At 42.5% G+C, this 18,410-nt stretch overlaps 1 protein-coding gene and 1 non-coding gene across 3 annotated transcripts in view; one reads left to right on the forward strand and one right to left on the reverse strand.

Annotated features, from left to right (window-relative positions):
- The window catches only part of LOC102956214 (SREBF chaperone), a 73,312-nt gene extending 58,044 nt beyond the window's left edge, over positions 1-15,268 (reverse strand). Inside the window, exon 1 of one of the 2 annotated variants that reach the window (XM_042978814.1) lies at positions 15,128-15,268. The gene's annotated coding sequence lies outside the window, so the exon portion shown is untranslated. Of the gene's footprint in view, positions 1-12,931; positions 13,720-15,127 lie in introns of those variants that run through there. The other variant, XM_042978815.1, reaches the window with a different exon arrangement.
- On the forward strand, positions 6,667-6,768 carry LOC122236782. Its single transcript, XR_006215034.1, has one exon. It is a non-coding gene; the product is annotated as a U6 spliceosomal RNA (small nuclear RNA).
- Positions 15,269-18,410: the final 3,142 nt, after the last annotated feature.

An 18,410-nucleotide genomic window follows, 5' to 3' on the forward strand; every position in this document is an offset into this window, starting at 1 on the left:
GAGATAAAGATTTTCATGGATAAACAAAAGTTCAGAGAATTCATCACCATTAGACCTGACTTACAAGCAATGCTCAAAGCAGTTCTTCAGCCAATATGAAAGGATACTAACCAGGAAAAGGAAAACATACCCCGGGTAAAGGCAAGTATACCATCAAATTCAGAATATGGTGGTTTGCTAATCACTTAACTCTGATATAAAAGTTAAGGGGTGCCTGGGTGGCTCAGTCGGTTAGTCTTCCAACTTCAGCTCAGGTCATGATCTCACAGCTCTTGAGTTCGAGCCTCCTGTCGGGCTCTGTGCTGACAGCCTGCTTCAGATTCTGTCTCCCTCTCTTTCTGCCCCTCCCCCATCTGCACTCTCTCTCTCTCTCAAAAATAAACATTAAAAAAATTGTTTTAAGTTAAAAGACAAAACTATTAGTAACTGTAGCTCTAATAATTTGCGAACAGATTTTTAAAAAACATACAAATGGCCAACAGGTACATGGAAAGGTGCTCAACATCCCTAATCATCAGGGAAATGCAAATCAAAACCACAAGTTATAACCTCACACCTGTTAGGATGGCTTTTATTTAAAAAGACAATAGATAACATGTTGGGAAAGATGTGGAGAAAAGGGAATCCTTGTACACTGTTGGTGGAAATGTAAACTGGTATAGTCATTAAGCAAAACAGTATGAAAGTTCCACAAAAATTAAAAAAAAAAAAAACTATCTTATAATCTAACAATCCTACTTCTGGGTATATCCAAAGGAAACAAAATCATTATCTTAAAGAGCTATCTGCATCTCCATGTTCAGTACAACAGTATTCACAAGAGTCAAGATATGGAAACAACCTAAATGTGAACAGAGAAGTGGATAAAGATGATGTTGTACATATATACAATGAAATATTATCCAGCCATAAGAAACAAATCCTGTCATTCACATTGTACACACACACACACACACACACACACACACACACACACACACACAAAGATACAAACTTCAGCTACATATTTATATCCTTTTCAACCCCAAAGCTAAAATCAAGTCCAATGAGAACACATTAGAATAATTTCCATCAAAGTCAAAGGCCAAACAAGCCTATCCCTTTTACTACTGTTGTAGAGGTACGAGCTGTCACAATTAGGTGATTGAAAGAAAACACAGGAATGTAAATGTAAAAGAAAAAGTAAAATGACCATTATTTGCAGATGATATTATTATATACCTAGAGAGTCAACTAAAAACCTTTATAGTTTTGTAATCAGGTAAGGTGGTGAAAATTAATACATAGAAAATAATGCCTTCACATACACCATCAACAAGAAGGTAGAAGATAAAATGCTTCAATACCACCAAAAACAAAGAAAAAGACCTGATAATAAACTTAACAAGAAATGCCAAGAAATCTCTCAAACTCTGAGGGACACAGAAGAAGGCTTGAGCAAAGAGAAAGGCATACAATCTTCTCAGTGGGAAAGACTCATCACCTAAATGTCATTCTTCCTACATTAACCTAAAAATGTAACACCGTACCAATAAAAACAAAAAGGATTTTTTTGAAACAGGCAAATTTACCTTAAAGTTCATATAGTAAAACATAGCCAAGAAAATTCTGAAAATTAAAGGTAATGAATGAGAATTCACTTTACCAAATATCAAAACATGCTCTAAAGCTAAAATTAAAATGTGTACTAAAACATAAATACACAGATTGACGTACAGAATTGAAAGTCCAGAAATACACCCAAATGTATATGATATGTGGCAAAGTATATCACATATAGTAAAGGATATTTGAACAAGTGCAAGAAAGATGACCTGTTTAATACAAGGCATTGCAACAAATGGGTGGCCATTTGGGAAAAAATTAAGTTGGACCCACACTTTTCACCAAAATAAATTCCAAATGGATAAGAGATTTAAAGGTAAATAATGAAATTCTAAAAGTACTTTAAGGAACCACAGGATAATTTTTCATACTCTTCTACTAGGGAAGATCTTTCTAGGTATGATAGAGAACCAAGAAGCCTTAAAAGTTCAATGAGTAGGACCTAATTAAGAACTAGAGGGTATTCATGCCATGTGAAATAAGTCAGTCAGAGAAAGACAGATATCATATGATTTCACTCATATGTGGAATTTGAGAAACTCGACAGATAACATAGGGGAAGGGAAGAAAAAAAATAAGATCAAAATAGAGGAGGCGGCAAACCATAAAAGACTCTTAAATACAGAGAACAGAGTTGCTGGAGGAGAGGTGGGTCGTGGGATGGGTTAAATGGGTGATGGGCATTAAGAAGGGCACTTTTCAGGATGAGCACTAGATGTCATATGTAAGAGATGAATTGCTGGGTTCTACTCCTGAAGCCAAGACTACACTGTATGTTAACTAACGTGAATTTAAATTAAAATTTTTTTCATGACAAAATCATTCTAAATAAAAAGATAAATAACAATCTGGAAAAATATAACTGCAAGTTATATCATTAGCAAGGTGCTAAGTTCCTTCATATACAAAAAATTTTTACAAAATCAATTTTAAAAACACCAAAGCCCAGGGGCGCCTGGGTGGCTCAGTCGGTTGAGCGTCCGACTTCAGCTCGGGTCATGATCTCACAGTCTGTGAGTTCGAGCCCCGCGTCGGGCTCTGTGCTGACAGCTCAGAGCCTGGGGCCTGTTTCAGATTCTGTGTCTCCCTCTCTCTCTGACCCTCCCCCATTCATGCTCTGTCTCTCTGTCTCAAAAATAAATAAAAAACGTTAAAAAAAAAAAAAAAAAAAAAAAAAAAAACCAAAGCCCAGGGTGCCTGGGTGGCTCAGTCAGTTAAGTGTCTGACTCAGTTTTGGCTCAGGTCACCATCTCACGGTTTGTGAGTTCAAGCCCCACATCAGGCTCCGCACTGACAGTATGAAGCCTGCTTGGGATTCTCTCTCCCTCTCTCTCTGCCCTTCCCCCACTCATGTTCTCTCTCTAAATAAATTTTAAAAAATAATAAATACACCAAAGCCCAATAGAAATATGGGCAAAGGATATGAACAACTTATTCACAGAAAAGAAAATGGAAAACAGTCCTTCAACCTTATAGCAACAGGAGAGATACAAATTAAAACTACACCTGATAGGAGTGTTCACTCTACTACTCTTTTAACTTTTCTATAGGTTGAACTAAGCTTGGAAGAAAAAACATACAGAGGAATAATTTTTTCACCTATCAAACTGGCAAAGATCAAACTGTGCTATCACAGTGCCGGTGAGGCCACCGCCACACACAGCTGAGGAGCATACTGGACACAGCCTCTATGAAGGTTTATCTGCGAAGAGCTATTAAAATTGCAAAAGCACATACTCATCAACCCAGCAATCCTGCCTCTGCTAAGTGACCAGACAGATGCACTTGGCCACGCATCAAATGATGCCTACAGAAGTGTTTCTGCACTAGCAAAATTGACAACACCTTATATGTCCATCAACAGAGCTCTGGCTAAATAAAGGTATATCCTGACAATGGAAAATTATCCAGTTGTGAAAGACAATGAGAAAGTTCTTATGTATCGATAATGAACTATCACAAACAGAGAGAGAAAAAAGCAAGGGATATAGTGGGCTACTTTCATGTAAAAGCAAAGAACTCTCTGTGTATCTGCCTGTATTATGCAAAGAACACCCCTGCACAGATACTGGAGAACTGGTAACACTGGCTGCCTCTAGGGAGAGGATGCGGTGGCCAGTGCAAGATGGAAGGGAAACTTCCCTGTGTATACTCTGTTGTTCCTTTTGAATTTTGTGCCATGTGAATGTATTACTGCACTGAAAAGCTAAAATTAAAAATAATGAACAATGCTTCCCTGTGGAAGCAGCAGTCTTCCCTGAATTTCTGTCACTGTGTATTTCCCCCATGCCTGTGTTCATTCTGACTCTCTGAGCCTCCTCTGATTGATTATGGTCCCTTTGGGAAGAAGGTCACAGCTGAATCGCCTTTGTGTTCCCTAGAGTACCCAGCATCTCATTTGGTGCCGAGCGGAAAGTCACTGCAAGTCTGTTCACTGTGCTAAACTAGTCCACTGGTGCAAACAATTCATCCTTGGGGGAAAGAAGATTTTTCTGAAAGTTGTTTTGCAAGGCGGCCCAATGATAAGGACAGGAAATTCTGCTTCTGAAAGCATCAAAATTAGCCAAACAATCCAGAGAATTCTCAGCAGACCAAGTTAAAAGTAAATGAACAGAGAGAGGAGTTTCACTTCATGAATGAAAGCTGATTTCAGAGAACTTGAAGCCTGAAAATACATATATATTCAAGAGGATGATTACTGCCACATTTAGAGTAATTGTTAGGATGGCACAGCAATACCCAAATCGAAGGGAAGACCAAATTATATTAACTGGTTGTGATGGTCATCACAAGTAACCACGTACATGATGCCGACTCTCTTCACAACTGGACAACAACAAATATATTACAGATTTTCTTCCACAGTGCCAGCTACCACATTCTTATTCCCTTCTGACCTGGTCAGGAAGGACTAACAAAGGGACTGAACTGACCCCTGCTAAGAATGTGGGCAAAGAATTTGTTTTAAACCTAGAAGCAACCCAGGAACCCAATGGGACAGCCCAGTCATTTCATAAGACTCTGGCTGAGGGGGAGGGTGCCCTCAGTCTCAGTCCCAGCAGGTGCTGGCAGGAGCATGGCGAGGACCAGCCGCCTGCTCCCAGCTAACCGTGGGCAAGCACAGCCATATCCACACAGGACAGAGGCCCCTTGCCTGGTTTCCTGACAGAAGTGTGGCCTGATGGAGGGCACCACGGTTCTTGATAGCTTACCCTAAAGTGAGAGTGTGAAGAGACTCTTTTTCATTACTGTCACAAAAGCTTTTAATATAAACGCTACACAGAAAATGGTTTCATTCCCAACATAAATCTGCAAAAGCACTGTGAGAGAGAGCTTGAGATGAAGTTCACCTGGAGCTCTTCTCCTTGACACAGCCATTTTCAAAAAATGGTGCTGGGAAAACTGGACAGCCACTATGCAAAATAGTTAGATGGGACCATTACATCACATATAAAAATTCAAAATTCATCAAAGACCTAAACAAAGAGCTAAAACTATAAAACTCTTAAAAGAAAGTAGAGTAAAAGCTTCAGAATACTGGATTTGACAAAAATTTCTTGAATATGACACCAAAAGCACAGGCAGAAAAAAAAACTGGACCTCAAAAACTGAATTTTTGTGCATCAAAGGAAGCTATTGAGTGAAAAGACAACCCACAGAGTGGGAAAAAGTAATCATACCTGATAGGGACTTAATATCTAGAACACATAAAAAAACTTTTATAACTTGGCAACAAAAAACCAAAAAAGCCTATTCAAAAATGGGAAAAGGACTTGAATGGACATTTCTCTAGGGAAGATATACTAATGGCCAAGAGGCACATGAAAAGATGCCCAACACCACTAATCATTAGGGAATGCAAATTAAAACCATAATGACAGTGGGGTGCCTGAGTGGCTCAGTCACTTAAGTGTCCGACTTCAGTTCAGGTCATGATCTCGCGGTTCATGGGTTCAAGCCCCACGTCGGGCTCTGTGTTGCTAGCTCGGAGCCTGGAGCCTGCTTCAGATTCTGTGTCTTCCTCTCTCTGCCCCTCCCCCACTCTGTCTCTGTCTCCAAAAAATGAGAAAAAAAAAATTAAAAACAAAAACCATAATGAGATATCACTTCACATCCACAAGCATAGCTATTATTAAAAAATAAAAACAGGGGCACCTGGGTGGCTCAGTCAGTTAAATGTCCGACTCCTGATCTCGGCTCAGGTCATGATCCGGCGGTTCATGGGTTCAAGTCCCATGTCAGGCTCTGTGCTGACAGTGCAGAGCTTGCTTGGGATTCTTTCTCCCCCTGTCTATCTGCCCCCGCTCTGCACGCATGCCCTCTCCCTCTGTCTCTCCCTCTCTCTCAAAAATAAGTCAACATTTAAACATCTTTAAAAATAATAAACAAAAACAAATAAAAATGGAAAGTAACGTTGCCAAGGATGTGGAGCAACTGGGAACCCTTGTAAGTTACTGATACAAAGTAAAATGGGGCAGCCATTGTGGAAAACAATCTAGCAGTTCCTCAAAAAGTTAAATACAGAATTACCATATGTTCCAGCAATTCCTCCCCTGGGTATATATCCAAAGAACTGAAAGTAGGGATTTGAACAGATATCTGTACAGTCACGTTTATAGCAGCACTATTCACAATAGGCAAAGGGACAAACAGCCCAAATGTCTGCCGACAGATAAAGAGATAAATAAAATGTGGATATACATACAAGAGAATATTTGGAAAATATTCCAAAAGGAATGAAAAGAAAATGAAATTCTGACACATGATACAACATGGATGAACAATGTTCACTATGTGAAGTGAAATAAGCCACATATAAAAGGACAAACACAGTATGATTCCACTTATACGAGGAACTTAGAATAGGCAAATTCATAGAAACAGAAAGGAGAATAGTGGTTGCCAGGGGTAGGAGGAGGGAAGAATGGGAAGTTGTTTAATGAGTACAGAGTTTGTGTTTGGAATGATGAAAAAGTTCTGGAAATGGACAGTGGTGATGATTGTACAATACTGTGAATATATCTGATGCCACTGAAAGGTACACTTAAAAATGGTTAAAATGGTGCTTCAGCAGTAACATATGGTAATACTGAAATGACAGAGAAGATCAGCATAGCCCTGTGCAAGGATGACACACAAATTTATGAAGCATTCCATGTATTAAAACAAACAAAAAAAATGGTTAGGGGTGCCTGGGTGGCTCAGTCTGTTAAGTGTCCAACTTTGGCTCAGGTCACGATCTCGTGGTTCACGAGTTTAAGCCCCATGTCAGGCTCTGGGAGCCTGCTTCAGATTCTGTCTCTCCCTCTCTCTCTGCCCCTTCCCTGTTCACAGTCTGTCTTTCTCTCTCAAAAATAAACATTAAAAAAAATTTAATGGTTAAAATGATAAATTTTATGTTATGTATATTTTATCACAATAAAAAAAAAAACTCATCAAATAATTTAGAAAAGGGGTGCCTGGGTGGTTCAGTTGGTTAAGCATCCAACTCTTGATTTTTGACTCAGGTCATGATCTCATGGTTATGAGATCAAGCCCCATGTTGGGTTCCGTGCTGAGTGTGGAGCCTGCTTGGGATTCTCTCTCTGCTCCCTTGCTTGCACACATGTATGCTCTCTCTCAAAGTAAAAAAAAAATAAACATTTTTTTAAATGTAAAAAAAATTAAAATTAAAAAGTTAAAAATAAAACAATTTAGAAAGAAAAAATGAAAATATAAAAAGAGGAAGACTGAAAGATACAGATGAAGCAAGACTGCCCTGAGTTAATTAGTAAATAACAGATATAACTGAATAATAGGCACACAAAAGCTCACTGCTCTCTGCTTTTGTATATATTTGAATTTTACCATAATAAACATTAATAAACAAGGAAGTCTTTGTAATGTGCGAAACCTTTTTAGAATTTATCCCCTTACAAAATTTAGCAAGAATGAATATGCAAGGTTCAAAGACCTTCCAACTGGCTAGCTTAGTTGGAAGAGAATGCGACTCTTGATCTGGGGGTTGTGAGTTTGAGCTCCACATTGGGTAGAGATTACTAAAAAAAAATAAACTTAAAAAAAAGGGTTAAAAGACTTAAGCTTAAGGCCTAAAACTATAAAATTCTTTTCTTTATGCTTTATTTATTATTTAGAGAGAGAGAGAGAGAGAGAGAAAACCCCACGCACACAATCCCACAACCGTGAGATCATGACCTGAGCCAAAATCAAGAGTTGGACACTCAACCAACTGAGCCACCCAGGCATCCTTATAAAATTCTTATAAGAAAACCTAGGGCAAGGGGCACCTGGCTGGCTCAGTTAACCTTACAGTCATGAGTTCAAGCCCCATGTTGGGTGTAAGATAACTTAAAAAAAAAAAAAAATGGCAAAAGCTTCACAACATTGGACTTGGCAATGATTTCTTGGATATGACACTAAGGACACAGGCAAAAGAAAAAAACAGATCGGACTTCTTAACAATGTTAAAATTGTGTGCATCAAAATACACCAGCAACAGAGTGAAAAGGCAGCACAAAGAATGGGAGAAAATATTTACAAATCAAGTACCTGGTAAGGGATTACTATCCAGCATACACAGAGAACTCCTAAAACAACAAAAAAACAAACAATCTGATATAAAACTGGGCAAAGGACTTGAAAAAACATTTCTCTACAGAAGATACACCAATGGCTAATAAGCACATAAAAAGATGCTCAACATCACTAACCATTAAGGAAATGCAAATCAAAACTACAATGAGATATCATCTCACGTCCACTAGGATGGCTACCATCAAAACAAAACAAAACCCCAGAAAATAACAAGTGCTGGCAAGGATGTGGAGAAACTGGAAACCTTGTTCATTGCTAGTGATAATGTAAAATGGTACAGCCACTGTGGAAAACTGTATGATGGTTCCTTAAAAAATTAATCAAAGAATTACTATATGATCCAGCAATTCCATTTATGTATATACCCAAAACAGAAAACAGGAACTTGAATATTTGTACACCCATATCCATAACAGCATTATTCACAATATACAAAAGGTACAAACAACCCAAATATCCATCACTGGATATATGGGTAAATAAAATGTGATATATAAATTCCATTTTAACACATGCTACAACATGGATGAATCACGAGGACAACATAATAAATGAAATAGGCCAGTCACAAAAAGACAAATACTGTATGATTCCATTTATATGATGTACTTAGAGTAGACAAAATCAGAAAGTAGAATGGTGGTTGCCAGGGGCCTGGGGAAGAAGGGAATGGGAAGCTGTTCAATGGTATAGAGTCTTGGTTTTCCAAGATAAAGAGAAATGGGAGATGAACGGTATTAATGGTTGCACATTATGAATTTATTCAAACCACTGAACTGTACACTTAAAATGATTAAGATGACAAGTTTTATATTATATATATTTACCACAATAAAAAAAATTAAACAACAAAAAAGAAGGAGCACACAGGAGGGGGTGGGGGGGGGGAAGACAGGGCTAGGAGGGATTAAGTGTATTAGAAGGAAAGGAAATAGGAGGGGAACAGAGATTTGGTTACAATATAGTTACAGTAATGTTTAGAATAGGGATGAAATGTGTTTTATATATATGTATGTGTGTGTGTGTCTATATATATACATATATATATATATTTTTTTAATGCAGGGAGACTTTTTGTTTTAACGTTTATTTTCAAGAGACAGACAAAGACAGAGCATGAGCAAGGGAGAGGCAGGGAGAGAGAGGGAGACACAGAATCCGAAGCAGGCTCCAGGCTCCCAGCCGTCAGCACAGAGCCCGACGCGGGGCTAGAACTCACAAACTGTGAGATCATGACCTGAGCCAAATTTGGACACTCAACTGATTGAGCCACCCAGGTGCCCCAAATGTGTTATATATGTTACGGTATAATCTAAAAGAGCAAAATAACTAGGCATTAAAAAGAACATCATAAGCCAAAAGTAACCTTAATATAGAAAATACAAACCATAGAACTCTGAGTACAAATCAGACTCTGAACTCCCAAATAGCCAATGCAAAGAGGGAACCATTACTGACTTAGTTCACACTATACTTTAGACAAAATCAAAACAGTGGCTTCGAAGAGGCACAGTCACTCCAAGCATTAAACCTCAAGGAAATTCCAGTAGGCCTCAGAGATTTTCTTAGGGACTTCTCACACAGATCTCCATGCAAGCTGATGGGACCATGCAAAGTCAGTTTACTAAAAAACAATTGGAGGAGGGGCCAAAATTATGTTGCCTCCTAATGATCTGGCTTCACTCAAAGACAAAACACTGCCCAGAACATGTGCATTGAAACACCTTCCAGCACAGTCTCACGAATGTTTTCTCACAGTTGTGCTTGGCATGGCATTTGGGAAGTGAAAAATTCAAGATTATCCTCCCTGACAGGAATATGAGATGCAACATTCTCTGTTGTTTGCTAAAGGCAGGTCTTGATGTTTCCAACAGTTACTGGTGCAGGGATGACAAATCAAAATGGACGTCCACATCCAACCAGAGGTCAGGCCTGAAAGAAAGGACCTAATCACCCCATGGAGATGAGGCGGCATCTGCATGAGCTGGTAGAGAGAAGAAGAGTTGGGTACGTCATTTTGGGGAAGATCATGAGAGCAGGGAGCTACTAAAGATTGTTGAAGAGGACCATGATTGGAGACTTTGAGTGATAGTGCAGTCTTCTGAAAGGTGCAATCCCAACCCACAGCCAAACACAGCAAGCTGCTCAAAGTTGAAAGCTACTGGGAAACATAAAAATAAATGAAATTTTAACTTTAAAAAAACAAAAATGGGGGTCCCTGGGTGGCTCAGTCGGTTAAGTGTGTGACCTAAGCTCAGGTCATGATCTCGCACTCTATAGTTGGAGCCCTACGTTGAGCTCTGTGCTGACAGCTTGGAGCTTGGAGCCTGCTTCGGATTGTGTGTCTCCCTTGCTCTCTGCCCCTCCCCTGCTCATGCACGCACTCTCTCTCAAAAATAAACATTAAAAAAATGTTTTAAATGCTGTAGAATAGGGGCGTCTGGGTGGCTCAGTCAGTTGAGCGGCCGACTTCGGCTCAGGTCATGATCTCGCGGTCCGTGAGTTCGAGCCCCGCATCGGGCTCTGTGCCGACAGCTCAGAGCCTGGAGCCTGTTTCAGATTCTGTGTCTCCCTCTCTGACCCTCCCCTGTTCATGCTCTGTCTCTCCCTGTCTCAAAAATAAAAAATTTTTTTTAAATAAATGCTGTAGAATAGTGTTTTACATAAAATCATGTTTACGCAATAACAAAAAATGGATACAAGACAGTATGATCTCATTATAGAGAAAGAACACGCGAGAACAAGAAAATGAGCAAGAATAAAGCCTGCCACTGGAATTATAGGAAAAAAAAACCTGTGCACATGCACACCTGCCTATTAACTGTTCTTCAACAGACAACTTGTATTTTTTAAACATCTCTAACCCCTCAACAAATTTACAAATATAGGATTGCAGTAAAAAATAAAAATAGCAATATAATGAGAATGAAATTCTCAACTGAGAATTGAGAATTATGACATCATCTAAAAATAATGAGAAAACTGGCTAAGAACAAGAGCCAGTTATGTACTTGGCAAAACTATAGTATACGACTAACGCTGATGGGATTCAGTGTGAAACACGTAAGTACTGGCATCATGCTCTGGTTTTAGGTGCACTGATGGAGCCAGAGCTCTCAAAGTATAGTTCCCTAGACCAGCAGCAGCACCTGGTAACTTGTTTGAAATTCAAATTCCAAGGCCTAGCTGTAAACTACAGAGTCAGGGACTGTAGTGAAGTGAGGTTAAAACCAGCCCTCCAGGTGATTCTGATTCACACTAAAGTAAGAACTGCTGGTATGAATCATGTCCCACCTGGATTTAAAAAAAAATAAATAAAAAGCTTGTCTAGCCAAAGAAATACAGTTTTTGCTCAAACCCCTTTCTGTTATTTTAACCTGAACTCCTAAACATGCACTAATCTATTCAACTGTGAAATAAGCTGGAAGTAACTTAAATATATTTTTTAAATTAGAATTCTGGAATTTCTTGTTTTAATATAATGCACCAATCACTGCAGAGGAGTGACCTGAAGAAAATCAAATCTAGTTTGTAAAAAGCGGTAAGGAATCAACGTATCTGGAATTTCAATATATCTAACTATCATCTAAAATTTGCAAATACTCTGAAGTTGCTTAACAGCTACGACTATTACAACTGCCACATTTACGTTAACTGATTGTTTTAGTGTCTCACTTCTGACATTAACAGGTTTAAAATAGAAGAGATTCAACAAAATTTTAATTTCTAAAGGGCTAGCTCAGTCACTATAGCTTCAAACTTAAAACTGCTGCTATATTTGAGACAAAGACCATTAAAATAACCATATCCTCTTTCACAAAATTGTAACTGCAACTTTTAAAATAATTTATAATTGGTTATTAATATGAAATACCATTCTCCCTCTTTATGTGGAATCACACTGAACTTCATTAAACTTCCAACTCAGGAACAAATGATTAGCACACCTTACATATTTGATACAAATGCTAAATATCAAATCAGAGGTTTCCAAATGTTTTTGATTATGAAACCCCAACAAGAATTTGAGTAAACATCCCAATATATATATACTAGTACATGTTATATGTATATACTACTATATAGTGTACATTATAAAATAACCTAATAAAAATTAAGTAAAGCTAAAATAAACACAAAAGTCAGTTTTGATTTTTTTTTTCCCTGAGACCCATGTGCACCTTTGATGCATGCACTCCCCATCTTTGGACTCCACTGCAAAACTCATGTATGGGCCAGCAACCCTGCAAGCGTTCTCTGGCAGTGCCCCTGACCACTCAAGTGGAAGCTGTCAAATGCAGGGCCGTCAAATGCAGTCTACTTCCTGCTGAGTTCCACATCTGAGACTTGGGTCTGTGATGCTGGCTTCTACCCTTCACCCCATCACCTTCTTCTGCTACCTCTCACCTGCCAACGGGCAACGGAGGAGACTGTGAAGCCAGCAGGCCCAAGAAGAACATAAAAGTACAGACTGTCATCAAGCAAGCCTAGGTTTGCAGAGCCTGGGCTCTGCCTCTAACTCAGCAGGTGACCCGGGGCCAGGCAGATAACATCTGTAAAACTCATCATTAAAGGGGGTGATAACAGCATCATCTCCCCCAGTTACTACGATGATTAAGTGAGATAAGCTATTATTAGAGCACCTAACACAGTATCTAGACAGTACACACGTTCAATAAATATTTCACTCAAAATTACTACTTCAGGCAGGGGGAAAAAAAAAACACGTCACCTGGACTTTGTTTCATCAGCCAACTCAGGAAGGCAGCAAGTTAAGTTACAGTGGAAGTAGCTCAAGTAGCAGGGTCTGGCAGATCTGAAGGCCTGATCCACCACTTACAAGCTGGGTGACCCTGGAAATCCACTTTCTCTACGAGAGGCAACCTTCTCATCGGCTCAAATGGAAGTGATGACATAAACCGTATACAAAGTACCCGTAAGAGCCAATATAACTAACCCTGGAGACAGCAAATGGCTACCAATGGTGAGGTTAAACAAACAGCACAGAAACCTAAGTGTCATTCCACGGTCCTTAAGACACATCCATGTGCATGGCTAGATACTAAGAGAGTAAGCATCTCTAAAGTCTGCCGCCAAACATTAATAAATGCACGAGTACTGAACCCCACAGGCATGGTTTGCTTCCCAACTGGACAGTTTACTTGCTCAGGCAACTCATAATGACCCCAGGCAACTCATAGTCTTTCTGCCCACTAGGAGTAGACTTTTTATCCACCCCACAACCATAAACTAGTCTAGACTGCTGGGATGGTGAGGGGGAGGGGGGGATACGAATGATTATAAAGCACACGGGGACCTCAGGAGACATGCTGCTTTTGCACAACAGCAAAAAAAGAGAGAGACAGAGAGAGAGAGAGAGCTCTCAAACACCCAATTAGTTCATAATAAATGAGAAGTAATGCTTTCAATCTATGACCAAAAGAATATTAAGATACATTTATATTTTGTTTTTTATATCATGTGCCTAGTGGGAATGCTCCAAATGTGTAAAAACACCTTAAAACCAAAACTATATTAACATTCACTTAGAAATATACAGGTCAGGGGCACCTGGGTGGCAGTTAAGCGTCTGACTTCTGCTCAGGTCATGATCTGGCAGTTGGTGAGTTCGAGCCCTACGTTGGGCTCTGTGCTGACAGCTCAGAGCCTGGAGCCTGCTTTAGATTCTGTGTCTCCCTCCCTCTCCCCCCGCCCCCCCCCCTCACGTTCTCTCTCTCTCTCTCTCTCTCTCTCTCTCTCTCTCGCTGTCTCAAAAATGAATAAATGTTCAAAAACAATATACAGATCAGATGGCAACTACTCTTGTGGTGAGCAAAACATAGGAAGTTCAATCACTGTTGTACATCTGAAAATAATGTAACATTGCAAGTCAACCATACTCCAAAAAATTTTTATCTTAAAATGTGGCACTGTAAAAAAAAAAAGGGAAAGAAATAGTTCATCATTTAAGCAGCATTCAGGAACACTAGGGTGTGTTCGGCACTAACCAGACATCCTTGACCCTAGCCTTCAATCTTAGCACGATATCCTGAGACAGCAGCACACCAATAAGCCACCATATAACCAAACTCCGCAAAACGTCTGGTCGGATAAAAGAAACACAAATCTAACATCATTAAGTAAACCTTTCGTAGGTCTTTTTCACAAATATTATTACAAAATCCCCAAAGAGTGTAATCACGCAGCTCTGATTGTCACCCTAAGAGGTGGGATAGCCAGAAGCCAGACCGAGGAGAACTCCTCCCAGAACCCCCACAGGGACCCGCCGCCCCCTCCGGCCAACAGCATTTCCACCTGTACAACTTTCCGCGATTCAAACGGTCCAGGCTCCCTGCAACCGTGACATTATAAATAATCCTGTATGATATACTAAGGTAATAATAAACACGAAGCAACACGGTAAACACAGGCAACGTGATTGAGCAAAGTTTGGGCTTCGGCAAAACATAAAACTAGAAGCCAGGCAAAACCCAGCAAAGAAGCTACGTGTTGCCTCAAAACCAGAGAGCCCAAAAGAGACAGGAGTAGACAGCATGCTCTCCCCCGCACTCTAGAAAACCCAGACAGCCCCAAAGCAGGTTCTAGAAGCGGCGGCTTCCCGGGACCGCGGGCCAGGGGCCGGCCGCAACGGCGAGACCCCCTCCCCCGGCAGTGGTCACGCGGGACCAGGGGCTGGGTGGGGGCACGGGCGCGCGGGCGGGGGCGCGGCCCGGGTGGGGGTGGGGACGCGGCGGCCCGGCCCCCCTCTCCGGGCTGCGGTCTCCCGGCCCGCACGGCTGCTGGACAGCGCCCACGCCCGCGCACCAGTGCCCCCGGCGGTCCGCACCCCCGACTTCCCGGGACCGCGCGGCCGGAGGCCCGAGCCCGAGCCCGTGGACAGGCGCCGTGGGGACACGCGCGGCGGTACCTGTGGCGGCAGCAGCTCCCAGGCGGCGGTGGCGGCGGCGGCGGGGGCGGGGCGCGGCGTGCGCGCTCCCGGCCCGTGGTCCGGTGCGTGGTACCCGCCCTCTCTATGCCGGCCGCCTGGCGCCCGCGCAGCTCTCCGCCCCTTCACCTCTCACCTCCTACCTTTCCCCTCCCGCCCTCACCGCCCTCCGCACGTGCTCCAGAGGCGCGCACATGCGTAGTCGAGCCCCGCCCGCGGCTCCCGCTTGCCCCCTGGCGGACGCCCGCCACAACACACAGAGGGAGGGAGAAGCGGCGGTCCTGGGCTGGGCGGGGCGGGGCGGGGCGGGGCGTGAAGATGGGGCAGGGCCCTGAGGACTGCACCAGGGCTTTTGACAGACAGCACCTTCCAGAGAATTTATCAAGAACGTGCACCAGATGCCTATGGCCCCGTTTGGAACAGCGATAAATTAAAAACAACCATGCAGATGCACAACAAATACATATGGCTGGAATAACTTCTGTCCATAAAACAGATTTCCCTACAGCCTTTTTAAAGGATAAGTTTTATGAATATTTACTGATGTTGAAACCTGTTCTTGAAAGATGGTTCAAAATGAGCTGTGCAGTACGATCTCATTTTTGTGAAAAGTCATCCACAGAGAAGGAAGGCTCTGGGTGCTGCTGATGTGTGGTGGGCAGATATGATTGAGTGGCGGGCGGGTTTAGGGTGCTGGACTTTCCTATCCGCCGAGGGGCATTTAACCATTCATTTTACACATACTGTGTGTCTTTGTTGGAACCGCACATCTGCGTCCACTGAGTTTTTTACTATGTGCCGGGTGCTGAGCTGAGCATTCATCTGAGCGTCCCGAAAGCCCTTACGTAGGGCTCCTTACTGGGTCTCACACAAGCGGAACAGGAGGGGCCTTCGCCCGCGCTGGGGACACAGCCCAGCGCTGACCATCCTGGGATGCTGCGCGCTGCGACTGCCCGGGGCCCACGCGCAGGGACCTGGATCGCACCCCCTTCGCCCTCGAGTGCCAGGGGTCGGCCCCGCCCCCACCCTGCCGCCCTAGGCATGCTCAGCTCAGCCGCACCCACCCCGGGGCAGATCCTGATCCAGCCCTCAGGAGCGGATGGGACAATGCAAGATGGGACTCCAGCCCCCAGCGCCTCCTAAGCCTTCTTCAAAGAGTCATACTCCTCCCTCACGCCCATTCATTTCCACTGGACTCTGGACCGCCTCTCCAAGGCCGCCTAAGGCTTGCCTCCCTCCCTGCCCCACCACACTATTGTCACAGGGAAATTAAACAATAGTGAGGACAAGTGGCCTAGGCCCAAAGTGACCTTGAAGATTTTGCCCTGTATTCAGGATTAGTTTCTGGCTTTAGATGGGAATTTTTATTCTATGAAGAATTTGTTTTTGGTTTTATTTTTATGTGTTTTTTTTATTATGTGATGGTCCCTTACTGGTACTGTTTCCATGAGTGCCCAAGACCAGGGGGAAAGGGGTAGGGAAACACATGTCTTGCTTGTTTTTAAATTAGAGAGAGAGGAGGGCACCTGGGTAGCTCAGTTGGTTGAGCACCTGACTTTGGCTCAGGGCATGATCTCACACTTCGTGAATTCAAACCCCACATGGGCTCACTGCTATCACTGCAGAGCTGGCTTCAGATCATCTGTCCCTCTCTCTCTCTGCCCCTCCCCCCTCATGCTCTCAAAAATAAATGATAAAAAACAATTTAAAAACAAATAAATTAGAGGCCACAATGGGCAGCAGCGTGGAGAGCCTTACCTACATCCCTCATCCATTCTCACATCACTCTCTACACATCTGGCCCTTGAAATGCCATCCTCTGGCCCCCCAAAAACCTTGAGCAAGAGGGATCCCACTTATCCTTCAGCTGTTCCTTCTCTCTCGCCACTGTCTCATTTCTTTTGGCAAAAATAAAGTCTATCCAGTTTATTTTTAGTTTTCTTGGTGAAGCTACTGTGACCCTGCATGACTCAGTCCCAATCCTTTCCTTTTACTGCCAAGTTTCTACAAAGAATGTGGTTCCAAACTTGCCTTACAGCAGAATCACCTGGGGAATATTTAAAGTTAAATCTGTCTTCCTGAGCCCTATCCTAGGCACACTGGATCAGAGTCCACTCCAGAGAGGGGGAGGAGCCTGCCTTTTCACAACCCCCATTATGGAGACTTAGACTGTCTTTTGGGAAGTGCTGTCACCCCCCCACCCTTCTTCACCAACCCCTCCCCACCCAAACACTCCACCAAACCTGTGTCTGCAGGGGACTGACTCTCAGCAAGGTCTGGACACTGCCTCCAAAAACAAGAGCCTCCAAAACGGACGAGCACTTAGCTAAGCGTCTATGTACCTTGCAGCACCCACTGCCGAGAGTCCTTCATGGCTGGGAGCTGAGGTTCTTGGGCCCCTGGTGAAGCTGCTCCCTAGGAGTGGAATGCAGTGGCCGTGATTTTTGGGTTCCTCCAACATTTTATTATGAAAACAGAGAAAAGTTGAAAGGACCACACAGTTAACAACTATATACCCTAGAGCTGTTAATGTTTTGCTTAGTATCTTATACCTATCACACACACACACACACACACACACACACACACACACACGAAATAAAACTTCTCTTCCTTTATCCACCCAACAATCCATTCAATTTGTTATGCATTCCCAGGTAAGTTGCAGATACAACTTCAGCTTTTTTCTTTTTTAATGTTTATTTATTTTTGAGAGCGGGAGTGAGGGAGACAGAGGAGCCAAAGCAGGTTCTGCACTGACAGCAGAGACCCTAATGTGGGGCTTGAACCCACGAACTACGAGATCATGACCTGAAGTCAGACGCTTAACCAAGTGAGCCACCCCGGCACCCCATGACACATTCAGGTGAAACATCTTCATTTAGCCCTAACTAGCCAAAGCTCAAAGCTCAACTTTACTTCAGATTGCTCCCCACGGGAATGATAAATCCAAAAGCTTTAAAAACTCAGTGGAGCAGAGAGATCATCAAGAAGTGATAACAGTCCCCCATACCGGAGCTTCCACACTGGGCCAATCCTTATGACAATCTTAAAAATAGCAGCTTGGTCTATTTTACCAATGAAGAAAATGTCTAAAGAGAGGAGGAGGTTTGCCTAAGGTCACTCTGGTAACTGACCAGGTGGCCACAGGCTAAGACCCAGGGCTCTGGGTTCTCAGCCCTCTGTCTAGCTACCTCCACCTGTCATGGACACAGAGAAGGGTGTTTTATAACGACACAGGTCTGTCTCTGCAATCATTTGCACT

The sequence above is a fragment of the Panthera tigris genome, chromosome A2, assembly GCF_018350195.1.
Source record: "Panthera tigris isolate Pti1 chromosome A2, P.tigris_Pti1_mat1.1, whole genome shotgun sequence".
In the NCBI taxonomy this organism is placed as follows: Eukaryota; Metazoa; Chordata; class Mammalia; order Carnivora; family Felidae; genus Panthera; species Panthera tigris.